Here is a 27,453-nt window from a genome sequence, read left to right as displayed (position 1 = left end):
GTATATATATAATTATATGTTACATTAATACATTTAAACTACAGGAAACTACACATAAATCACAATTTTCTTCTTAATTTCACTTGAGTAATTTCTTTATTGCAACTATGCCCTTAAACCTCAAATTAATTTGTATTACAATACTGAAAACGTAAAATTAATAAGTTCAAAGTTACTCGATAATGACAATTCAGTTTTACAGCCTAAATGGCAGTTGCATTTTAGCTATACCGAAAATTGTTCCCGATCCGATTTCTTTCGATACCATAAATCCTATCTCAGGATGCTCATCAACCTCGTATCATTTTCCTTTGGCATCTCGACTTTAGGGCACTCCCTGCAGTCGATTCGGCGACTTAATTTATCATTAAATTGATCTTTCAGTATTCCAAACTTATCGAAATTATGTGGCAACCCCATACAAACATAGGGTATTACAACTCCTAACTTGCGGCATCCAACTTCTCAAAGTATTCCTTTAAACAAATTCCTTACTACCTATGCCTCCAAACTTCTCACAAATCAAGATAAAATTCTAGAGAAATTGGGGTAGATGAATCAACATCTCTCAAAGCTGGATCAACGGCAGAACAAGATGGAAAAGGAATTAAGAAAGCTAAGGTCTTCCATGCCCTCCTCTAATAGCTCCAAGTCTACTACTCAGAGGTCAACTAGGATAGAGATTGAGGAAAAATGAGCTGAAAACTGAACCTTATGTGTGGAATGAGTGAACTTGAGTGTTCTTAAAATGATATTTTTTTATATTGTAATTATAATGGATGCTAACTTGTGATGTCTGCTTGGATGATTTTCTGATTATGTTTAGACGTTTAAATTATGTTTGGATGATTATGTCTCAAATTTAGATATTTTTGCTTTGATATACTGTTATGATTAATGAACTATATTGCATCATATTTTGAATATGCTTTTCTGCTTATGCCTTGTGATTACTTCCTGGCTTTCTATTAGTGAATATGTATTCAATAAGTCAGGGGGAGCTCTGTATTGCATTTTTTTTAACCCTTGTGAACCATTTTTTGATTTCTAACAAAAAAGGGAGAAAAAAGGTATATTAGTTTTAAGGGGAGCTTTTCAATAGGTTAATATTTCAAGGGGAGCTTCCTTATATTCCTTAAATGTCTCCCTATTTATTTTTCCTAAGCTCGTTAGTTTAAAATGTTTTGTCATCATCAAAAAGACTTAGAAATAAAAATGGGGATATTGTTGAGAAATTTGCATTTTATTTTATTGAGAAAATATATTTTTAGTAATTCAATATAGTTTTTAGTAAATTTGGTATATTAATGATTTCCAAAACATTTTGATTTTCTCTTAAGGAGGATATTTTTGTACTCACATATATCTTCAAAATAGTTGAATATATTTGTGTATTAGTCGAGTATGTTATAAAACAAACCTTTTATGAAAATCAGTTAAGTATGAAAAAGTTTTTTGATAAAACTCAATCGAGTATTGCTTAGCATGATTTCAAAACAATGGAATATATGAGTTGGTCCAATAAACTATCATAGGTTCCTACTAGAGTATGTTATGCAAAATTTTGTTATCTTGAAACTAAATCGAGTATGGAGCTTTTAAAATTGAGTAAGGATCTTTCATCACTCGAGTGAGCTTTTCTAAATAATCAAGTATCTCCAAAGCTAGATAATTTGAGCATCTTTTTACTCGAGTGAAGCTTATTTCTCAATTGACAAATGTATTTTATTAATCTAGTAAATATATGTATTAGTCGAGTGAAGATAGGTTGGTTTCTGACTAAGTGTCTAGACCTAAATGCAATTGAGTAACAAGTGTTGGTACTCGAGTAAAGTCTTATAATAGTTGAGTAATCTTAGCCTTATAATCAAGTAAGTAATGTAAGTTTCTATGGCTTTTGTGTTAGTCAAGTAATGACTTGGTCATACTCAAGTAAGCCAGTCATATAACTGATTGCATGAAAAGTACAATCGAGTAAGGTGCTATAATAATCGAGTAAGCTTTTATGATAGTCGAGTATTGACTGTCAGAATTCAAAAAATATAGCTATTGAACGCATTGAATGCTTGTCAGATTCAACTTTTCAGTTTATTAAATGCATTTTAGATAGCATGGGTGTACTTGAGAATTTATATCTATTGTTTAATGCTTATAGAGACAAAAAGTGGCAGCTATGAGACAATTAAAACATTCCAATTGTCACTTTCCATGTCAGCTAACATTCAATGCAAGAAATCTATAAGTATGAGATGAAGCTGCTTGAAGAAGGTTAGGAGAACTAAATACAAACTCAAAGAGCTACCTTCGAAAGCTTTCAACAAACTCTTTCAAAATTCTCCTGCTTCTCACGAGCTTATCCTTCAATATCTTTCAGTGAGATTTTTATTAGAGAGTGATCTTTATTTAAAATCTTGTAACTCTCTCTTTCAAAAGAAAAGCTTAATAATTATTGTTTCATCTCATATTTTTCTCTTCATAAATTCTTTCAAATTATTTTTGAAACTTGTAAAAGCTTACGCCTAATCCTTTAAAAGTTAGTGTTTGAAAGGTAATGTATTAGTTTTGGCTAAGCCAAGTATAAAAAGGCAAATTATATAGGTTACGCCTTATCCTTGAAAGGCAGTGGTTGTGCATGAGCCTTGTGAGAAAAAACCAAGCTGTAAAGGTTTGTAATTGAGCTTGAAAAGGCTACAGTGTAATATAATACACTTCGTGTGTATTTGCAAAATCCTTGGTTGTGAACCAAGGTAATGGACTTTGCATTGAGGTTGAACCACTTTACATGTAGTGTACTGCATTTGTTCTTTCCTTACTACATTCTTATTTCAATTCCATTTATTCAAGTTCAAATTTTAAAAAGGGTGAAAAAGCTTAATTCACCCCCCTCTTAAGTTAATGTTTGTATCATACCGTTACAAGGGATGTTTTCGTTTCTACTTCTTCTTTATTTAATACTGATATCACTCAATTATGGCATATGCGTCTTGGACATCTAAGTGAAATATGTATGGTTGAATTGAGTAAAAGTGGACTTCTTAAAGGGTAAAGTACTAAAAAATTGAAGTTTTGTGAGCACTGTGTCTTCGATAAGAAAAATTGGGTCAGATTTAAAAGTATTCACAATACGAAAGGTATACTAGACTATGTCAGTTTTGATCTCTGGGGTCTAGTCAGAGTACCCTCTAAAGATGGTGCCAAATACATGTTGACTTTCATTGATAATTTTTCTAAGAAAGTATGGGTATTCTTCTTGAAATAAAAGACTAATATTTTTGCTACTTTCAAGCAGTGGAAGACTATGATTGAGAAACAAATTGAAATCCAGATTAAGCATCTCTGCATTGATAATGTTTAGAATTATGTTCACATGAATTTAATAATTTCTGCAGGAAAGAAGGAATTTTATAGCATCTAATAGTTCCAAGTACGCCACAACAAAATAGTGTAGTCGAGCGGATGAACAAAACCTTGATGGAAAAGGTACGATGTATGCTATCTAATTTTGGTTTATCTAAGTCTTTTAGGCTGAGGTTGCTTATATGGCATGTTTTCTAGTTAATTGATCTCCTTCATTCACTATTGATAAGAAAACTCCGGAAGAGTTATGGTTAGATACTCCTGCAAGTTATTCTGATTTAAAAAAATTTAAATGCCCTGCATTTGTTCATGTTAATAATGGTAAATTAGAATCAAGGTCTAAACAGTATCTCTTCCATGGTTATAAATCTGGTGTTAAGAGTTATAAGTTATGGGATCCAGAAGCATCTAAAATTGTAATTAGCAGAGATGTTTTTTTTTTTTATGAAATTGTTATGCTTCATGGTTCGTCTGCAAAATAATCTAACCTTATAAGTCCCTAGGGTTCTGATATTTAGGTGGAGCTTGAAATTGACAAGAGTCAAACATCTGAGCCGTCATCATCTCAGATTAAGTCAAGCCTCAAGTCAAGTCCGAAGGCAAGTGCTAGTCCATCAAATTATTATATTGCCAAGGATAGACCTAGAAGAAATATTATACCTCCTCAAAGGTATGTTGAAATTGATCTTATTACCTATGCCGTAAGTGTGGTTGAAGATATTAACTGTAGTGAAAAGCCTTCCACTTATTATGAAGCAGTTAGTTGTGCTGAATCTAGGAGATGGATTACAGTAATGCAAGAAGAGATGGAATCCTTAAATAAAAACAGTACTTGAAAGTTGAAGAAATTACCTGAGAATAAGAAAATAGTTAAGTGCAAATGGATATTCAAGAAGAAAGAAGGTACACTAGGAGTTGAAAAATTGAGGTACTAAGCCAAACTCGTAACGAATGGAATACAGTCAAATTCCAAGTGTGGACTTCACAAACATATTTTTTCCAGTTGTGAAACACAGTTCCATCCAAGCACCACTTGGTATTGTGGCTATTTAGGATCTTGAACTTGAACAGTTGGATGTTAAGACAACATTCTTACATGGGGAACTTGATGAGGATATCTATATGCAACAACCAGAAGGTTTCGAAGTTTCATGAAAAGAAGACTATGTGTGCTTATTGAAGAAGTCTTTATATAGCCTGAAACAGTCTCATTGGCAGTGGTATAAAAGGTTTGATTCCTTTATGATTAAGCACAATTTTAAAAGATATAATTATAATAATTGTGTCTATTTTAAAAGAAACAAGAATGGGTCCTTTATATATCTGTTTCTATATGTTAATGATATGCTAGTAGCATCGAAAGATAAGGATGAGATAAGGATGTTGAAAGCTCAGCTCAACAAAGAATTTGAGATGAAAGATTTGGGAGCAGCAAAGAAAATACTTGGAATGCAAATTTCATAAAATAAGGAGTTAGGTAAATTGTATCTAAGTCAAAAAGGATACATTGAGAAAGTTTTAACTAAATTCAATATGCAGAAGGCTAAACCTGTAAGTACTCCGTTAGTTGTATATTTTAAACTTTCATCCAGTTTGTCTCCTCAATCAGATGCTAAAATTGATAAGATGTCAAAAATTTCATACTTAGTGCAGTGGGTTGTCTCATGTATGCTATGGTTTGTACACGCCCTGATTTGGCTCATGCAATGAGCGTGGTTAATAAATGCATGGCTAACCTTGGTAAAGAACATTGGAAAGAAGTCTAATGGATTCTTCGATACTTGCGTGGTACTACTGATGCCTATTTACAGTTCAAAAATACTAGAGATGGAGTTATAGGTTTTGTTGATTCTGATTTTGCCAAAGATCTTGACAAGAGAAGATCCCTTACTGGGTACATGTTCACAATTGATGGTTGTGCTATCAGTTGGAAGGCTACCTTATAATCCACCATTACCCTATCTAATACAAAAGCAGAATATATGGCAATTACTGAGACTATTAAAAAAGTTATTTGGTTGAAAGGGTTAACTGGTGAAATTAGTGACAATCTTCATGACAGTACAATCTATTGTGATAGTCAAAGTGTTATTTTCCTCACTAAAGATCAGATGTTTCACGAGAAAACAAATCACATTGATATGTGATATCATTTTATTCAAGAGATTATTGCTCGTGAGAAAAATTAACACTCATGATAATCCTGTAGATATGTTGACCAAGTCCCTGCCTATTGTAAAGTTTGAGCATTACGTGGATTTGGTTGGTATTCGTCAAGGAGATTAATTCTCCCTGATTTTGTTTGAAGAAATAATTTTGGATAATTTCGTTTGTGAATTTTGAGTTAAGGTGGAGATTTATGATAATTATGACTCAAAATCCTAATTCTTTTGTGATTGGGTTTTTTAATTTGACCGTAATTATGACTTTGAATTTGACTATGATTAGAATGTTGTCAAATTTGATTTTATTTGGGATTTATCTCATATGGATGAATATTCTCATAAATTATCTTCTAATCAAAGTATGATTTTTTTATGTATATTTATAGATGATTTTAGCTCTATAAATAGTTGACCAGGTCACTGGAATTGGTGTAACAATATCACTTTTATTATAGTAATATTTACTTAGTGATATTTTGTTCTTTTTGCCCGCGATTTTTCTCAATTTGAGTTTTTCACATAAAATTTTGTGTTCGTGTATGTTGTTGATGGTTTGATCATGATTTGTTTTGGAATTTCGTAACATTACTCACAAAAAATATTAAAATAATAAAAAAAAATCGTCATTAGAAATAAAAAGTTTTTTGTCTCGATTTGTTTTTGATGTCCATCTTTACTAAAAAAATAAAAATATTAAAAAAAAATTTCTTTTTTTCAGAGATGGAAGATTTTCATCTCTAGTTTTTTTTCTCATTGATTGACAAAAGTAGAGACAGATTTCGCATTTTATAATAGAGACAAAAAATTTTGCCCTCTAATCCTTTTTTTCTCTCGAAGACAGAATTAAAGACAATTTTGCGAATTTCACATTGTAGATTAAAGACGGAAAAATAAAAAGAAACTATTTTTCTAATTCGATCTCTTGTGTTTTCTCCTACTCTTAAAATACAAAATTCTTTTTTTTTTTTTGTAATCTGCCTCTATTTCTATCTATAAATTTGGTCGCCAAATATAGTTTTTTTTTTGTAGTGAATTATATTTCCCCCTAATGTATAAGGTATTTTCAAAATTGCCTAAATAAAATTTTTCACCCTCTCGTAGTCTTTTTTTTGTGTGTATTTTGTTTTTTAGGACAATAAATGCCTAAAAATGAGTATAAAAATGGTAAACATGTGAACCAAAAAATAGAAGTGACAAATGTGCAAGAATGATCATGGGTTCACCAAAGAAGAATAAAGGATAGATAGGCAAATAAAACCTAGTATCAAAAGAAAAAAATGCGTGAGAATAATCTAAGGTTCATCGTGTACAAAGATGAAGAATTTTTAAAACATGCAGTGAGCTATGGGCTCATTATGATGCACATAGTATAAAAACTTGAACTGTTAAGACGTGCAATGAGCTACGAACTCATTATGATGTACGCAATACGAAGATGAAGGTTGCTAAGACATATAGTGATACATAAACTAGCACTTCAAAAGGGAAACCTAGGGCTCATTGTATCACACACAATAACAAGAACTATAAGATCGAGTGTAAAAAAGCTTAAAGTTCATGGTTAAACCTTGATCAAGATTAATAAGACATAGGATTAATTCAATCTCAATTAGAAAACACAAGCATGAAAATGAACTATTTGTTAGTGTTAATGCCCTAAATGTTAGATTTATATTGCATGAGATGTATGTGTTTGGCACTACAGATGTAATCTTGTTACATATATATAATCTTATATATGAGGTCATATCTTCATTCATACTCTTTGCTTTCATTTACAAATGAGTCCCTAGATTTCCCAGTAGAGATCTGATTCTTAAGTGTTAAGAACGATATGACACAGATTTCTAATTCAGGATTTTCTAAAAGAATTATTGGTCTTGAGATTTATCAGAAAAGGAATATGATTTATCCATTACGGACTAACATGTGTGCCACTACCATTATTTAGCATGAGATGCTAATGAGTATGGGTGGTGAGTCATATACCATCTTGCATGAGATACAGATAGTAAACATGTGGAAGTGTATTAGTCGAACATCTACTGAATGTGACGACTGCGACAGATCACACGGCTTTAAGGATTAATGATCTGTTGTTGGTTCTTGATTGTGTATCTAGTCCTCTGATCGGAGGCGACAGAGTTGTCTTGTGCATCGATGTCAAAAATTTTCCATTAAGCGAAACTATCTAGAGTAAGAGGTGGAAATGTTCTCTGTGTGGTCTTCAAATAGTGGTGTGTGGAGGCAGATGTTTGTTGATGGGATCCATTGTCCTCCATTAGATAGGGGTGAACATCCTATGTGGTATTAGTTGATTATGGTTGGCAAACCCCTAGCTAGGGTGAGCATGATTAGAAAGTTGTTTCCGATGTTAAAAGTTGTTCCAAGATGCTACCTCAATCACACCGTACTAGATATGGTATAGTTATCAAGTTTAGTGAGTTTAATCAATCCATGATTGTCACTCGATTGGGATGTTAGTCGATGGAAAGATTAAAGTGCATGGTAATTGAAGAAACTTAATAGGTTCATCTGAAGTTCAGACTTTATTGCTATTAGGATTGTTCTGAGTCTTAGCTAGGGGATACTCAGGATCTCTCAAGATGCTATGAGAATTTGGAGAGATCATCTTAGTAAGTCGGAGCATTTGACTGACGTCGAGGAGTTAACATGTCTTGACTGCTACATGGCTATGAACTTAGAAAATCACACACACACACACCGAGTGTTATGTCGATTAGTGATCCCTTGCTGTAAGCATATTCCACTTTATTAAAGTGTTAATGATGTTGGTTGCGATTGAGTGTTATCCAGTTAGATCCAATGATATGGGAGACTGTTAAGTGTTAGCAGGGCACCTTGTTAAGAGTTGACGTGGCCTTGGTTTCACCAATTGTTAGTGAAAAGGCTATTATTCGATAATAGTGGGGCCAAAGTGTAATATATACCTTTCTTGGTGGCTATAGGCATAACCTGTCGACCAGTGCTTGAGGGTTGTCAACTGGTTGAATTAGTAGACCGTTTCTTGCATGTTGTCAACAGTTTTCTATTAGGCAATGCTTCCCATGAAATGCATTATATATTGAAGTAGAGACGGTAGAGGCAGGACTTGCGCATCTGTAACATTAGAGAATTTTGGAGAAAAACCCAAAATCTCACGATTACTTTTTCTTCCTCCTTGTCCTTGCTTCTTTGTGTTCCTCCATGCATGGTCTTAAAATGCATTATTTATTGAACTAAAATGCTAGAAGTAAATTTTCAATTTAGAGGCGGTTTTAAAACCGTCGCTAAATTCTTTTACACTAGTGGCGATTTAAGAAACTGCCGCTAAATTCAATAGGTTTTAAATTTTAGCGGCGATTCTAAAACCGCCACTAAAAATTACTTAATTTAATATTAAATTCAATAATTTCAACAGTGGTTTTAGAACTGCCGCTAAATTTAAAAAACCGCCACTAATTGCGGCGGTTTACAAATCTCCGCTAAAAATATCACTTAGCGGCTGTTATACCAGCGATTGCTAAAAATCGCTGCTAAATGTCGCGCGACGGCTGTATTAGCAGCAGTTAAAAACTGTAGCTAAATGCCAAAAAAATCGCTGCTAAAAACCAATTTTGTTGTAGTGATGGCTACAAGCTTCAACGTTAGCGCTTGCTCCTTCTCTTGGTAGCTTACTCTCCCATCTTGGTCTCTAGCTGTTAAATAGCAAGATTGTAGCCCGTGGAATAGCTCCAGCTTTGGGTTAACTTTTTCAAGAGGGTGCTACCCATGCTTTGGGGAAGAGTCCAATGGCAGCTCAGGCATGGATGGACTAGGTCTTCTTTGCTTGAGGATATGGGTTGGTCACCTGGTTTGCAGGTACGTGGGAGCTTCTTGGAGTGTAACATCAGAGGACAACTAGCAGTAGCAAAAGCTTTCTTAGAGGTATTTCTATGAAACCCCCCCCCCCCCCATGGTTGGTTTTGCTTTTGGGCATGTGGATGATTTATACTGGGTCTTATAAGGGTCATTTTGCTTCCACTGTCTATTTGGTTTTGAAAAAATTTTAAAACCCGGTGTCCCGTGCATTAATCCACCAAGTGCTGGTTTTTTGGGCCTCACCCTTTCACTATTATCAAAGACACATGTGATCCTTTAACAAAACAAGATTCTCTCAAAGGATCAAGCAACAACCCTTTTCCCAAGAAAATGTGAAATGTAATGGCAAATAAACGTTTCTCAGTAAAATGATATACAAATCATATTTTAAAGTTAAATTTTATAGCTAAACTTTATGGTATTATGCTTTGGTTAAATTTTACTCCATAAAATACTAACATATTGTGCAGCTAAAAGAATTAGATAGAAAAAATGAACATCTTCTTTTCATGGTAAGAAAGGAAATATACATGCCACAAAAAGAAAAGAAAAGTACATTGAAAAGCATAAACAAAAAACTTAAAGATACTAGGTCGTAGAAAGTACAAGTACAAGGTCCTCCACCACATCCTAGGTTATAACATTCAAATCCACAAGAGCTTCAATCATCTTTGGATTCTCTTAGCCACTGGAATAAGGCTTCCAAGGACCTGAGAGGTTCTCCAAATTGTTAACCAAATAAGAATTGAGCTACATGTCCAAACTCTCAAGATTTAGATCATAGAGATGTTAATATGGAGTTTTGAAACACACAGCTTTTGGAGTATAGACCAATTCATCAAAAGATTGCTCGAGCCTCTTCAACTCAAAGAAAGAGAAAGCTAAATAAAATCCCGGCTTTGGGCATTGGCAACAACCATCCTTTTCACGCTTTGAGTAAAATTCAAAAGAGCAAACATCAAGGGGGGGGGGGGAAAGAATAGCTACCAAAAAAGGATGATAAAACGCAAAAAAGTACAAACTCCTTACCCTGATTATCTCCCACTCAGGCTTGTCCAACACTCTGGGGAAATTACCAAAAACTCTTTGCTCATCTTGGGGAAGGATGGTTGAGGAGATTAAGCAGGCACTAATCCTTAGGTCTTTCACAAAGTCCATATTAGTCACCCCAAGATAGACTTTGAAGTGATCCCCCTCCCTCCCCAATTTTTGCTCGTCAGAGAGCATAATCAAGGAGGCATGAGAAGGATTAACCTAGGAAATGATAGGAGAAGTACAGAAATGACTCTTTTCTCTTATGGTCTTCCAATCTTTATAATGGAAAGATTAAGAACAATTACACTCCTCTCAATTAAGCTGGTGATGTTTTTCCAAATCAAGGATAAATATGGCTTCCTAACCCTCGTCACAACTAGGGTGGTGTGGATGAGAAGCAACCCAGTGAGAACTTGTTGACTTAGTTAACTCAAGATGTTGAATTAGTCAAACAATTAGGATTAGTTGTTGATCTTCAAGAAGTTAGCTAGCATAATGTTAGGAAGTTAGTTTGGCTGTTATCAAGCCTATTTTCTAGCATTTTAGTTAACAGCTTCCTGTATAAATAAGTCATATCTATGTTCAAATAATATATTAGCTACCATCCAAACATTCTTACGTAAAATTACACCCTCAAAATTGGTATCAGAGCTTCATTGTCCTACGGGATCTATGCAAGTTAAAACACCAAATACACCACCAAACACGAAACACCAAAAACTAGAATCTATAATCAAGTCTTAATGGAGTCTGAAACACCTTTTACAGCTATTGCACCACCAGTTTTTGATGGTACGAATAACCAGATGTGGGTTATCAAGATGGAAGCCTATCTTGAAGCCAATGATCTATGGGAAGCTGTGGAAACAGACTATGCAATACCTTCATTGCCAGAAAATCCAACTTTAGCACAGTTGAAAATCATAAAGAAAAAAAGCTAAGGAAATCTAAAGCCAGGTCAGTGCTGTTCATAGCTGTTTCTACCGTCATTTTCAACAGAATAATGACATTGAAGACAACAAAAGCAATCTGGGATTTCCTAAAAGAAGAGCATGAAGGAAGTGAGAAGATTAAGGGCATGCAAGTCCTGAATCTAGTTTAAGAAGTCGAGATGCAGAGGATGAAGGAGATAGAAACCATTAAGGATTATGCAGACAAGCTAGTTGGTATTGCCAACAAGGTTAGACTCCTTAGTACTGATACTGACTTTCCTGATTCAAGAATTGTTCAGAAAATTCTTGTAACACTTCCTGAAAAATTTGAGGCTACTATAACTTATTTGGAAAACTCAAAGGATCTGTCAAGCATCAAATTGGCAGAATTATTAAGTGCACTTTAAGCTCAGGAACAGAGAATATTCATGAGGCAAGAAGGCACTGTTGAAGGCGCTTTCCTGGTCAAAACTCACAACGGTCATGGAGATAAAAACAAAAAGAACAAGAACCACAATAAGGGAGGAACATCTTCTAGCTTCAACAACAAAAGTGGCAATAGCAAAACACCTGTAGATTTTCCTCCATGTTCTTACTACAAAAAGACCAATCATTCACAGAACAAATGTTGGTGGAGATCATATGCAAACTGCAACAAATGTGGCCAGTTAGGACATCTGGAGAAGGTTTGTAAGTAGTAGTAGGGGGAGACAAAGGCTGCCATTGAACAGCCTGAGGAAGAGCAGTTGTTTGTAGTATCATGCTTTGCTATTTCAAGCTCCACAAAAAGCTGGCTAATAGACAGTGCATGTACCAATCATATGATCTATGATCAAGGTCTGTTCAAAGACCTTGACACAACCAACATCTCCAAGGTCAGAATTGGCAATGGAACATGTATTTCTGTCAAAGGCAAAGGGACAGTTGCAATTGAACGGTACTCAAGTTTGATACTCATCTCTGATGTCTTGTTTGTTCCTGAAATTGATCAAAATCTCTTAAGTGTTGGTCAGTTGATGGAGAAAGGTTACAAGCTTTCATTTGAAGACAAAGCCTGCATGATCAGAGATGTAATAGGCAAAGAACTGTTCAAGATTCGGATGAGAGGCAGAAGTTTTGCTTTGAATTTTGAAGAAGAGTAGGCTACAGTGCATAAAGAAGAAAGTGGCTCAATGCTCTGGCATAAGAGATTAGGGCATTTCCATTCCAAAGCCCTAATCTACATGAAGAAAAAAAGCTTGCAGGTGGGCTTCCTAATATTGAAGAAGATTTACGAGCATGTGTTGTCTGCCAATATGGCAAGCAAACAAGGCAGCCCTTCCACAAGAACAAAGCATGGAGAGCAACACACAAGCTGCAATTGGTGCACACAGATGTGGGAGGACCTCAGAAAACACCATCCTTGAATGGCAGTAAGTACTATATTACATTCATTGATGATCATATAAGAATGTGCTGGATTTATTTTATGCAATACAAATATGAGGTTATTGATATCTTCTGCAAGTTTAAAGTTTGGGTAGAAACTCAAAGTGGAAGGAAAATGCAAATGTTAAGATATGATAATGGAATCGAATACACATCTCAAATGTTCAACAAGTTCTGTAAAGATGCAAGGATTGAACATCAATTGACAGCACCTTACACTCCATAACAAAATGGAGTTGTGGAGCGGAAAAACAGAATAATAATGGAGATGGCTCGATGTTTGTTACATGACAAGGGTCTACCTAAGATGTTTTGGGCCGAGGCAGCAAGTACAGCTGTGTTTCTACTGAATAGACTGCCATCAAAGGCTCTTCCTAGAAAAACACCATTTGAAGCATGGTATGGATTCAAACCAAAGCTGTAAAACTTTAAAATATTTGGTTGCTTGTGTTTTTCTTACATCCCTCAGATTAAGAGAGATAAGCTAGATAAAAAGGCTGAACCAGGAATCTTTGTGGGCTACAGCTCAACATGAAAGGCTTACATGATTGACTTACCACAAAGAAACAAAATTATTGTAAGCAAGGATGTGAAGTTCTTTGAGTCAGATAAGTGGAACTGGGAAAGCAAAGTGCAACTTGAGTCTCAAGAGGAGAATGAAGATATAGATGATTATCCTGTCAGAGGAACCAGATCACTTTCTGACATATATGCAAGGTGCAATGTAGCCTTGATGGAGCCTTCAGGATATGAAGAAGTTACAGGAGACCAGAAGTGGATACATGCCATAGAGGAGGAGCTCAACATGATTGAAAAAAATCAGACATGGCAGCTAGTGGACAAACTAGAAAATAAGAAGCCTATAGGAGTCAAGTGGGTTTACAAAACCAAACTCAATCTAGATGGATCTACAACCAAGTATAAGGCAAGGCTGGTTGTTAAGGGGTATGCTCAAATTTTTGGAGTTGATTTCTCTGAAACATTTGCTCCTGTTGCCAGGTTGGATACTATAAGGCTACTTCTGGCGCTTACTGCATACAAGGGATGAATTGTCTACCAAATGGATGTCAAGTCAGCCTTTTTAAATGGATTCTTGGAGGAGGAAATTTATATAGAGTAACCAGAAGGTTTTTTGGTTCAAGGGCAAGAAGACAAGGTGTATCGACTAAGAAAAGCCTTGTATGGTTTAAAACAGGCTCCAAGATCATGGTACAGCAGAATGGATGCACATCTGATGAACTTAGGCTTTGAAAAAAGTTTAAGTGAATTCACTTTATATGTTAAGAAAACTGATCAGTATATTTTAGTTGTGTCTCTCTATGTTGATGATTTACTTGTCACGGGGAGTAGTAAGCAACTGATTGACACGTTTAAAGAAGAAATGAAGAGAGCTTTCAAGATGACAGATCTTGGAATAATGTCCTTTTTCCATGGGATGCAAGTACAGTAGAACCAGAATGCAATCTTTGTGACTCAATCAAAGTATGCAAAGGAAATTCTCAAAAAATTCAAAATGGAGGACTGTAAGCCAACCAGTACCCCACCCAATGAATCAAAAAGAGAAGTTCAACAAAGAAGATGGAGCTGGAAAAGTTAATGAAGGGCTGTACAGAAGCTTAATTGGCTGCCTAATGTATCTCATTGCTACAAGGGCGGATATTGTGTATGTTGTAAGTCTTCTATCAAGATACATGCATTGTGCAAGTGAGATTCATTTTCAAGCAGCAAAAATGATACTCAGATATGTCAAAGGCACAGTTGATTTTGGAATAAGATTTCAGCATGTGGATAAATTCAGTCTTCAAGGCTATTCAGATAGTGGTTGGGCTAGATGTGTTGATGATATGAAGAGTACTCCAGGCTATTGCTTTAGCTTTGGATCTAGGATTTTTTCATGGTGTTCAAGGAAACAAGAAATCATAGCTCAATCCACAGCTGAGGCAGAATATGTAGTTGTTGTTTTAGCATCAAATTAGGCCCTTTGACTTAGAAAACTCATGACTAATTTGCAGATGGAGCCGAAGAAAAGTACAACTATCTTTGTGGGCAATCAAGATGCAATCTTTATCGCCAGCAACCCGGTGTTTCATGGAAGAACAAAACACTTCAAGATAAAACTTTACTTTCTAAGGGAGGTACAGAAACAAGGAGAGGTGCAGCTGGTTTATTGCAAAACTAAGGATCAAAGTGCTGATGTTCTAACAAAAGCACTTCCTACAACAAGATTTGAGTTTCTTCGAAAGAAACTTGGTGTATGCAACATTAGAGTTAAGAAGGAGACTGTTGACTCAGTTAACTCAAGATGCTGAATTAGTCAAACAGTTAGGATTAGTTGCTAATCTTCAGGAAGTTAGCTAGCATAATGTTAGGAAGTTAGTTTGGTTGTTATCAAGCCTATTGATGAAAAATGAATAAGAAAACACAAACAGCAAGATAACAAAATAAAAGATATGAATAGTAGGATAATGAAACAAATGATATGAATAACGAATCGATGAATCAAACGATATAAACCCCAAGATGATGAAACGAACAATATGAACAGTAAGATGATAAGAACACAAGGAAAAGAATTAAATTTGGATAATCAAACTTGAGTTAATACCCAAAGCTCTGATACCAAAATGATGCGAACCCCATATACCAATATGGCACCCACAAATCAAATCGGAACAAAACCCTAAGAAAGATTAAAACAGATTTATAAAAGATAGAAAGAAAGAACCTTGACCCGATAATTTTTGGAGAATCATGAACCAAAGGTATAGACGCCACTTCCAAGAAAGAGATGAGAAGGTGGAAGATAAGTCGGATTTGAACGCTACAAAGAAATCACTCATTTGATAAGTTCGAAGTTTTGTTCATTGAAGAACAAAATAGAAAAGAGAAATCTCTCAAATTCAATTCATAATCTTCTCTCCCTCTTTTCACAATGGAAAAACCTTTAAATAGGCAAAAATAATTAAATCCTAATTCTACTTCAAAACTAATAAAAATCCAAATCCTAGTCATAAACTAAATCCTAAATCTAATGGGTTTTAATTAGCCCACTCCAAATAGAAGTAGGAATAACATAGTAACTCAATCCAACTATAAGTTAGACTAATAAAACTAAGCTAATCCAAATCCAACTATAAGTTGGAATAATATAACTAACTCAATCCTAAACTATATAGGAAATAAGTAAATATCTTGTTAAATAAGAATCCTAGTCAAAAAGGAATTAGTATTTATCCAATTCCAACACGGTCGATTGGATTGACTGATCTGATTGCATCATTGTTAGTTGGCCCTCCATGATTCTCATCATATGAATACTAATTCCTTTTTTACTAGGATTCTTATTTAACAAGATATTTACTTATTTCCTATATAGTTTAGGATTGAGTTAGTTTTATTATTCCAACTTATAGTTGGATTTGGATTAGCTTAGTTTTATTAGTCCAACTTATAGTTGGATTGAGTTACTATGTTATTCCTACTTCTATTTGGAGTGGGCTAACTAAAACCCATTAGATTTAGGATTTAGTTTATGACTAGGATTTGGATTTTTATTAGTTTTGAAGTAGAATTAGGATTTAATTATTTTTGCCTATTTAAAGGCTTTTCCATTGTGAAAAGAGGGAGAGAAGATTATGAATTGAATTTGAGAGATTTCTCTTTTCTATCTTGTTCTTCAATGAACAAAGCTTCGAATTTATCGAAGGAGTGATTTCTTTGTGGCATTCAAATCCTGAACTTATCAAAGATCTGGGCAATCTTTGTGGCATTCAACAACACAATTCTTGGTTCTTGTTTTCGCATATCAACGGGTCTAGATTTTAACATAATCTAGGTTCTTGGTTCGTGAATCAACGGGTCAAGAATTCTTTGCCTTATATCCGATTTTGGCTTTTCTGGGGTTCGTTTCAATCTTTTGTGGGTTCCTTTGGCTTCATTCCATCGCGGGTTCACATCAATTGGTATTAGAGCTCCGGAGCGCGTATCAGTTGGTATCAGAGCTTTGGTTCTAAAAATCGGGTATTATCTATCCTTTTTTTCTTTTTCTTTTTTCTTTTTTTTTTCATTCCTATATCATGAAAGATGCTTGAAGGTTTGGAAAGGAGGCAACCACAAAAATATCATGATTGGCAACATAGGCGTGATGTTTGGGTTGAATTTGAGAAAGAATTAAAATTCATGCGAGTGCTGCTGAAACGTCTCGAAAAAGAGAAGATCAAAGAGAAACATGAGATTGAGAGTTCAAAAAAAGGTGAAGATGATGGTGGCGATCAGAATGTTCATATTATTGAGGTTGAAGAAAAAGACGAGAGCGAGATAAAAGGGAATCTCATTGTTGAAGAAAGTGAGGATTTCGAGGATGTGACCTTTGAACTTGGTGAACCATTCCAAGTGCTTGGGAAGATTCATGACTATGCCGACAAGCTAATCGTTCCAGTTTACGATTCGAGGACGAATCGTCTTAAAGAGAGAGGAATTATGAGAATCATGGAGGGCCAACTAACAATGATGCAATCAGATCAGTCAATCCAATCGACCGTGTTGGAATTGGATGAATACTAATTCCTTTTTTACTAGGATTCTTATTTAACAAGATATTTACTTATTTCCTATATAGTTTAGGATTGAGTTAGTTTTATTATTCCAACTTATAGTTGGATTTGGATTAGCTTAGTTTTATTAGTCCAACTTATAGTTGGATTGAGTTACTATGTTATTCCTACTTCTATTTGGAGTGGGCTAACTAAAACCCATTAGATTTAGGATTTAGTTTATGACTAGGATTTGGATTTTTATTAGTTTTGAAGTAGAATTAGGATTTAATTATTTTTGCCTATTTAAAGGCTTTTCCATTATGAAAAGAGGGAGAGAAGATTATAAATTGAATTTGAGAGATTTTTCTTTTCTATCTTGTTCTTCAATGAACAAAACTTCGAACTTATCAAATGAGTGATTTCTTTGTGGCGTTCAAATCCTGAACTTATCAAAGATCTGGGCAGTCTTTGTGGCGTTCAACAACACAATTCTTGGTTCTTGTTTTCGCATATCAACGGGTCTAGATTTTAACATAATCTAGGTTCTTGGTTCGTGAATCAACGGGTCGAGAATTCTTTGCCTTATATCTAATTTTGGCTTTTCTGGGGTTCGTTTCAATCTTTTGTGGGTTCATTTGGCTTCATTCCATCGCGAGTTCACATCAATTGGTATTAGAGCTCCGGAGCGCATATCACCTATTTTCTAGCATTTTAGTTAACAGCTTCCTGTATAAATATGTCATATCTATGTTCAAATAATATATTAGCTACCATCCAAACATTCTTACGTAAAATTACACCCACAGAACTCTTAGCAACCGTCACGTGGAAAGAGAGTATGGGTAGTTGGAAGCTGAGACGAAGAAGTATGGACCATCGAGGTTAGGATAGAGGAGTATGAGTCAGGTGAGGTTGAGAAGAAGGAAGAGACAAAGATTCCCAAGCTACCTCGACTCTCGTAGAAGGATCCATTGTATCTTGAGAATAGTGAGGTTGCTTGTTCGCAATAGTGATATGGGTTGCCTTACACTTCCTCTCCGCCTCAGCTTTCACTTTCCTACTTGCAATATCTACAAAATGGCCCATCTCTATAAACAAAATGAGACAAGATGTTAATAAATCAATTACTATAGAAAATAAAGAAAACCAAAAAAAAAGAAAAAAATACTCTCAGGAAAAACATGCTCCTGTGGGGGCATGGAGGTGTGCAAGTGAATCTCATCTTTTTTCCTGCTCCTCTCCCTCCACCCATCATCAAAAGATGAGGTGTCACTAGAAGAAAAATCAGAAGACTCAAAAGATCCTTTAATGGAGTTTAAAATATAGTTGCCTCCTTTGTCTAGAGAATCGATCGGTGAAATTTCCTTCACTGCTAGAGACACCGAAAGATCAGTGGAGACCTGCACATCTACAACAGGCATGCCCCATATAGCTGTAGTTATATTGTTGTGAGTCAACACCTTATAGAAAGTAAGAGGGACTTGTGGGGTTAGCGCTCAATGGCCTCAAAGTAATGATCGTGAAAATCCTTGAGAATAGGCAAATGAACTGCATGTGCCTCCCTCTCTTCATCACACCACCATTGAAGAGAGGCATTCTAGCCCATTAGGGACCTCACCATAAACCACACAGCCTCAAAGTTACCAACCTTATTAGAGAGCTTGGTAAAAAGTTTGCTGACTTCCGATAAATGCTAAAGGGTATAAAAACTCGTGTTGGTCGATCCTCTACAGATGATAAAAATAGTTAAAAATCTCTAGAGTGGCACCACTCCTCACTAATGGCACAAAACTGAGAAAACCACAAGCTATGCCCACTCGTTGGAATGAAGCTAGGCCAAAACTAGACAACTTTCCCTCAAAAAGTCCATCCCAAACTCAAGAAGAAGAAACTAGAGGCCAATCACCAAAGAAGCCTCATGGACTCCTATACAGTCATCATCTATGTAAGCAACGCATGTATTCCTTTCCCTAGGAAGGCTAGTCTCATAATCATCAAGGAAAGGATATAATAGAAGAGCCCTAGCAAGATCGGCTCCTAAGAAACAAGATCAGTTACCTAGAAAGAGCCACATCTCTTGAGGAGTTGTAGATCTACTAGCATGTTTCGCTTTTGCTATGAGAAAAACTCACCAAAACTAAAGATCTAAGAGAGTTTGTAGAAGGCTGAGAGACCTCTGAGAGAAGTACAAGAGAGTCTGCAAAAAAACTAAGAGACCTTCGAGAGAAGTACAAGTGAGTCCTTGATAAAGTCCAAGAGAATTACGAGTGAGTCTGCAAGAGGCTCAAAAGAGTTTCCCAAAAACCCTAGGTAACTACAAAGAAATCACTTTGGTGAAAAGTGAAAAATAGTTTAACTAAAGCCCCCTTTTATAGGGAAACCCTTGAAGGCTAAAGGGAGAAGGGTGCAACAATCTAGATCATCCGACGCAAAAGCCTATAAAGGACCACAATTGTTGGATCAAAAGAAAAATATCTAGTAAGCTAAAGTCCACTCTAAGGCAAAGGTAACCACCATTAGAAAAAGCCAAAACAACCCATCCCTGAAAGAGTCTCCCGAGAGGACTACTCAACAAAATAATACCTTTTTTCTTGAAGAGAGTCAGAGAAAAGAGTGGTGACCAATTGATGTGTACATGGGCCAAGACCAATTTTTGAAAGCCCACAAGGATAAGCTTAAAAGCTAAAAAAAAAAATATAAGGGTTAAAGTCACACAACTTAGCGAACTCCCACAAAGAGAGGACCAAGAGTCTATAGTAGAGTTTGCAAGGTCTCTTAGAGAACCTCTTGTGGGGTATTCCCACGACATACATGCAAATAGTATCTCTGAAATCTTCTTTGAAAATTTATAATGGATGAAGATTATATAAAGTAATGTTAATCTTAAAATATTAGAAATTGTTATTACTTCCCATCAATTTCATCTATAAATGGAGGAGGATCCTTCATCCTTGGTGAGTCACGTTTTACCCGTTGAAGAGGTCTACAATTGTTTTTGATATCGACAAATTTGATTTAAGAATTGAAATATTTGCATGAGAAATACCTTGTACTCTAATGATTTTCTTCCTTGTAGGGCCTTCGAAGGTTTGAGATAATTCTTTCTGAGTAAATAAATTATGTTATTATATTCAAGCCACATCAATTATAAACATACAATAATATGTAATTAGTTTAAGAGACATGTATTGGAGGTACAAAATACTGACGAGGGAGACATAAATTTTGCTTTTCCTAAAGCTAGCTGCAAAATAAAGGAAGAGGGATCGTAGATGGCTACTTTACTGGGGGGGGTTTGGTTTTAAAAATTTGGGTGAGGATGTGAATTATTTTAAATAAATAAATAAAAATATTAAAAAGAGGATTTGATATCCCACGACCCTTTTGAGTGGTGGGTAGGTCGGAGCAGTGAAGGGCACTACTAGGAGTAGGCAGCTGGTTGGCTGGGATTGAGAACCCACCACATAATAAAAGAATGGACCAGGAATTGAAGCCGAAAAGGGGTGCCGGATCCGGGCATGGCGTTGGGTGCTTAGCCCATTTGAGGACAAGATCCAATCACAATAATACCAACATTCGTATATGTGGGCTCCCCCAATTCATTACATTTGATCATTTATGGCAGCAAGTGTAATGTTTTTTCTCTCTTGGCAGGGGGTAAGGTCGGTACATACATATATATACATATTTGACCAATAATCTCGCTACCTTATGTATGGTGCCAATTCATTCATTAAAAAAATTAAAAAAAAAATCAAATATTGCTCAAATTAATTAGCATCTAATCTAAGGATAACAAAGTTTACCCAAGTCCGAATCTATAATACAATTCAAGAGCCTATTGTCTCAGAACCCACAAATTATGTTAATTTAAGGGGTCTATAAAATTAAGAGAAAATGACTATTTTATTTTTGTGTTTAAATGACGATTTTGCCCCTATATAAATCATTCCCCCAATCCAAAATTTGCAGAATGAACTCTCTCTCTCCTCTGTGTCTAAATAAATATTTATTTATTTTTTGTTCTTAGTATCTATATAAATATTTGTAAATCACTATTTTGTCCATGTCTAAATGAATATTTGTTTATTTTTTATATTTTATTATAAAAAATAAAATTTAAATATAATTTGAGAACTCATTTTTATATTTCGATTCAAGATCCCAAAATCTCAATTACTGCACTGAGTTTACCATTGATATTACTACTATATTATTATTTGCTTTGGGTGCACACTTGCCATTCTCACTTGGGCATTCACCAATCACCGGTCCTAAAATATATTGCATGAGATTTGGCCAATTCAATTCGCTTCAGTTGGTTTGGCAAATTAATTATTAGCACTAGCGTGGCCCCCACCCAACCCAACCAAGGGTGCCCAATGTCTGACATAATTGGTGCCATTCATTGATAGCTACAAATGTAATTTCAACACCTCTTTTTAATGTATAAATTCTATTTCTATTATCAAACAATATATATAGTCTATCGGTGATGTTGTTTTTGGATTTAAATCTAAAAATGTCTAAAATATTGCAATCATGTTTGTGATCCCCACTCTAGTAGGACTTTCGTTTTTATTATTTTGAAAATAAAACCAAAAAAAAAAAAGCTATTCTTAGATCGGATGAAATTCTTATACAAATGACTTAATTATAGAAGGTTGTGTAAATCTTTAAATTTAATGTAAAATATTATCATAAATATCAAGTTTAAATCTTAAAATAGCATTTTTAGAGTAAATTGGACTTCAAGAATCCAACATGTTATTTTATGAATATATTGATATGATGACATGATAGGTTTTTTTTTTTTTTAGTTTAAGTAAATATTAAATTTGAAAGGTTAAGTGTTAAAAATGAAAACTTAGAAGGTCACTCACTAACTAGTCAGTCCAAGAGCGTTTGTGTCTTCATTGCCACTCAATTCCAAAGCAACTGGGGAATGGCCTCCGCGTACAGTACAATATTTCCCAAACCCATCATTTAACTTTTGGATTTTAACCCTTTTTTTTGGTTTGATAATTTAAAATTCTTGTTATTTTGATTACACTTATTTTAGAGTCAATTGTATATCTTATCATAATTGAGTTAGAACTTGGAATACAAGCACACTGAAATTTGAAACTGTTATAATTCGATTTTAGGGTAATATATTATACTTTTAGAAGTATTCGCATTTGATTTCAAATGTTGTTGTCATTATCAATTTCTTATTTTGTTGTGTGGCTCATAATAATTTATAATGCACTCGACACATTTAGGTTAATGTTTGGAATGATACTCTTTCGCTTATTTCTTCCTTTAACAACCAAACACAGTTCAATTCAAATGTCCAAATTATCTCTCTATTCTCTACAACTCATCTCTAAAAAACTCCAATTTTTTACCATTATCTTTTCCACAACTTCTTCTTTTAGTGGCGGTGACAATTGGGATGTAGAGAACAAAAAAAAAAAAATGAATGAATGAAATTTGTAAGTGACGAGAGATTGGTGGAGATAGTGATTGGTAAGAAGATTGGGTGGGCTATGTGATAGGATAAGAAGCAACCAACGATGAGGTAGAGTAGGTGGCCGACAACAAATACAGAAGATGAAAGAGAAGGTGTGACTAGTGACGAGGTAAGGAAAGTGCTTGGTGATGTGGCAAGAGAAATGGTAGAAACAAGGGTTTTTTGTATAGGTCTTCAATTGATCAGTTCAAGCACGTTTACAATATGTGTCCTTTGCTATAATGGTGAGATTACAATTAATTTAAGAATACATAATATAGGAATATATTTAAAATAATAATAAAATTTGAGTTATTGCAAAAAAAAAATTAAAATATATGAGTTACATTGTACAATATTTGCATGAAATAAGTTCATGGATGATGATGGAGGTGGTGGCGGCATTAATTAGGAGGGAGTCATTTTCACTCTGACTTGATGACTTCACTCTACCTTCTGGTGAAAAAAGGGACACTTACCAGATGATTCGGCGGCAGTCCCATTCGGCCATGCCAAATCAAAGGAGGTGCCGCGAGACGACGCCCCTTGTTTGGTCTACTCAATTGTGAATTCTTCCTAATTGTTGGATCCAATATGAGACAGTGAGAGAGAGTAAGGCGATATTATTGTGTTGTATTTTGTATAGAACATTTGGGCTATTTTTCCTTCTTGGCCCATCCCCACCCCACCTTACCCTACGCTCACCCTCACTTTATATATACATATATATATTATATATAGAGAGAGAGAGAAGGTATTAATGGTAAAATTATAATAAACTTAGGATAATTTAAGATAAATTATATTATTTTTAACTTTAAAATAATTTTATTTATTAATAATAAATATATTGTATTTTGTAATATTTTATTAATTAATTAAAAAATATATTTTAAAACTAAAAATAATACATTTTATTTTTAAAATAATATACATTTATCTCTCTCTCTCTCTCTCTCTCTCTCTCTCTCTCTCTCTCTCTATATATATATATATATTACCCCCATAATAGAGCCTTTCCATTGGATTTTTGTGGAAGGTGCAACTTAGTGAGATTTTGACCCATGTCCACGTGAATTGGATCACACAGTTAATCCCTATATCCAAGTCATACCCCCATCTTCATAAATGCTTTTATTTTTAAATTTAAGACTAATAGTCACACTCTACATTAATATTATATAACATTTATGTCATTGATACATAAATATAAAAATATTAAATTTGAGTATCTAAATAATATTTTTGTATAATTTATGTGTTATTAATATTTTTTATTATATAATTAAAATTAAAAATATTTTTTTTATCACATATCCTAAACATCTCATTTGTTGCATTTATTGTAATAAACTTATTACAACAAATGCAACTTGAAAGCATTTAGGATTCGGGGGTATGCAAACGACCAGTTCGATTATCTAATCGATTAAATCAAATCGAGAAGTAAAATTGAACTAAACTTATCGATTAATCCAAAAAATCAAACTAATCAATAATCAAAAAAATTGAACACAACCTGTATAAATCGAACTGAATCTATTGAGTCGAAAAAACGCAAAAAAAATTAAAGTAATCAATAGAAAACACACAATCGAAAAAAATATCTTTTTATAAACATCAAAATAATATCATGTTAAAATTCAATCAGTTCAGTTAGTTTAGTTATTCCAACAGAAAAATGAATCGAAAATCAAACTTTTGAAAAAAATTAACTGAACCAAATTGATGTAAGAAAAAAATCGAACTGAACTAACAAGTTCGATCGATTCAATTCAATTAGTTCAAGTAAATCAAACTTTTACTCTCCCTTATTTAGGATACATGATAAATAATTAAATACTCCCTTGTTTAGATCATAATGATTGTTTGATGGAGTTTTTATTTTTTAAATTTTTGATTTTTTTATTGTTCAATTTACATTTTTATTTAAAAACAAAAAAACCCAATTTAGGGCATGTTTTCTTTACTGTTTTCAACCTATTTTCGGTTTTTCCAAAATAATGAAAATCTATTTACTTTATTATTTTTAAAAACGTATTTTCAAAAACAAAGAAAAAATTTATAAAGAAAATTCAAAACACCAAAAAATCGTTTTAACGATTTTGAGCCAAAACAAGTGCAAAATCTGAAAACGGCCTTTTGACTGATCGAGTGTCCCAATTTGACATAGCAACAATGTTTCTCTTTTTTCTCTTTTCTCTTCTTCCTTCTCTTGCACAGCAGCAACCAATCTTGGACAACAACAATCTCACGCCCGTCGCCACCATCACCGCCGCGAGCAGTCGTCAATTGCCATCACCTTTGTAAATCACTAATTTTATATCTCGTTAGATATTTAAGCTCAGATTTATGGAGATTCAGCCATTGAATTTTACTGATTTTTGGGTATATTGTTTGATAGGGATAAGGGTGTCAGGTGATTGTATCTGATCACTAATTATGTTACACGAAAATAACTCAGATAAAGGCTTACGACAGTGGTGACCTTAGGTGTGGTGTCATACTTTTCTTTTCACTCTTTAGTTTTCACACAACTTTTTTAGGGTTTTTATTTTTTAAGTTGTAATTATTTATATGGTATGTTTGGCTAAACCTAAATTGTTATCTTCTTGTTATATATACATGTATTATATTATGTAATTAAATGATTAAATTAATATACATAATAGTTTTAAACATATTAAATTTGATGACATTATTATAATAATTTAAATTTTGATAATTTATGTTAAATAATATATTTATAAATTTATAAATAAATTTAATAATATATTTATAAACAAACTTATTTACAAATTATTTGCGAACTTCTAATTGAGCATGTTCATGAGCCCATAATTGAATTTATTCATGAGTTTTAACGAGTCAAGTTTTATAGAACTCAATTTTAACTCAGTTACAAATTGATTTTTAAAGTTATGTTTAAACTCAACTCATTTATCTTAACAAATGAATTCGAATGACTTTTATTGAGCTGAACATTGAGTCATTCACAAATGAGTCAGCTCATTTGGAACCTTATCGGTTAATAAAAGAATTGAAAATAATAAACTTAACATACATTCACTAAACTTTAAAAATATAACTACTTACTCACTAAATTTTAAATTATTACTACTTGCTTACTGAACATTACTTAACATTAATCATTCATCACTCATTATATCTTACAAACGAAAAATACCCACGTGGCTAATGGAATCTAAGAAAATTTAATAAACACTTATTGAAATTTAAAAATATAATTATTTACTTACTGAACTTTAGATTATTACTATATATTCACTGAACTTTACTCAACGTCAACCATCCAATACCCATTACATCATTATTTGATCTTGCAAATAATGACAAATTCTTCTCCATCTAATATAGTGTAATGCAGAGTGATTGGTTGAGGAAGAAATAAAGTACGATGATGAAATTGTACTCCATAGTTCAAAAATTGCTAATTAGAATTGTTATATAAAAAAAAAGTAGGCTAAGTCCAATATAGGTTTAAGAGGAAGAAGCTTAAATAAGGAAGGTTGAGAGATCTTCTCGACATAATTCTTCGTGGGAAACTCTCCTAGAGGTCTCTCTCGAGTATTCTCGAGGAACCTTTTCTGAAGCCTCTATTGGATCCAAAAATATGTCAAATCTACCTGCAATGTCTTTACCTAAAAATACAAAATAGATGATTCGAAAGACATGGATGTTTCTCCATCTATCAACTTCGACCTCTATAAATAAAAGATGATTTTTCTAATCAAGGTAAGACTAAAACTCTACTCATACTAAATTTTTCTTGTTTTCATATACTCTTTCGTGAAGATTAATTTAATCATCGAAGGGTCCGTAAGAGAGACACTCTGCACCCCTAATCACTTTTTCTTTCACAAGTTTCTCAAAGACTAAAAAGGTCAACAGAGATACTCTCTTACATTTACAAATTTATTATTATATATAAAAAATAACAAAAATATAAAATAATGAGATATAATATTATCAGTTATCCAAATCAAAGATGGATAACGCTTATTAATTAATACACATTCAAGTAAAAGATCGAGAAATAGGAAGATTGTTCGTTTTTTTTTTTTTTTTTTAATTTATGACCCCTTAAACCGTAGCTCACCCTACATACGTATACATAGAGGAAAAGTAGCTTCACCTTCGCATCTCAAAAGTCTGTTTAAGTGTTAAACTGATGTAACCCAACCCACGTTGCCACTTTCCATATCCCATCATTAACAACCTGAATACTAATGCCAAAAGGGAAGTGACGATGAGAAAATGAATAATGAAGAATGGGTGGCATATGGTTCGTCAATTATCATATAATAAAACATAATATTCTTGCCTAATTTTCATTAATCAAAACGGTATGACGTAACCTCCTGAATTTTAAATATGATTTATTAAATACTTAACTTTTATAATTTATAATTATTAATTATTTAATCAGCATTAATATGTAATAGACTTGCCATTAACACATGAATAGAATAGTGACCAAATATTTAACTAAAAAAGTTAAAATATATATACATACGGATTGACACATACACACATACAGATACACACTTATATATATATATACACAGATTATGAGTCACCGATAGAGCGAAAGAGAAGGGGAAGGGTGGCAGTCATGTTGTTAG

General features: G+C 33.8%; 1 long non-coding RNA gene across 1 annotated transcript in view; it reads left to right on the top strand.

Annotated features, from left to right (window-relative positions):
• Positions 1–27,453, top strand: part of LOC127788981 (uncharacterized) — a 79,368-nt gene that overhangs the window by 49,418 nt on the left and 2,497 nt on the right. Inside the window, exon 2 of the long non-coding RNA XR_008020473.1 lies at positions 3,390–3,480. This is a non-coding gene — a long non-coding RNA (uncharacterized LOC127788981). The remainder of the gene's footprint in view (positions 1–3,389; positions 3,481–27,453) is intronic.

This window comes from Diospyros lotus, chromosome 13, assembly GCF_014633365.1.
Source record: "Diospyros lotus cultivar Yz01 chromosome 13, ASM1463336v1, whole genome shotgun sequence".
In the NCBI taxonomy this organism is placed as follows: domain Eukaryota; kingdom Viridiplantae; phylum Streptophyta; class Magnoliopsida; order Ericales; family Ebenaceae; genus Diospyros; species Diospyros lotus.
Note: the sequence above shows the minus strand (reverse complement) of the source record. Positions and strands in the feature narration are given on the sequence as shown.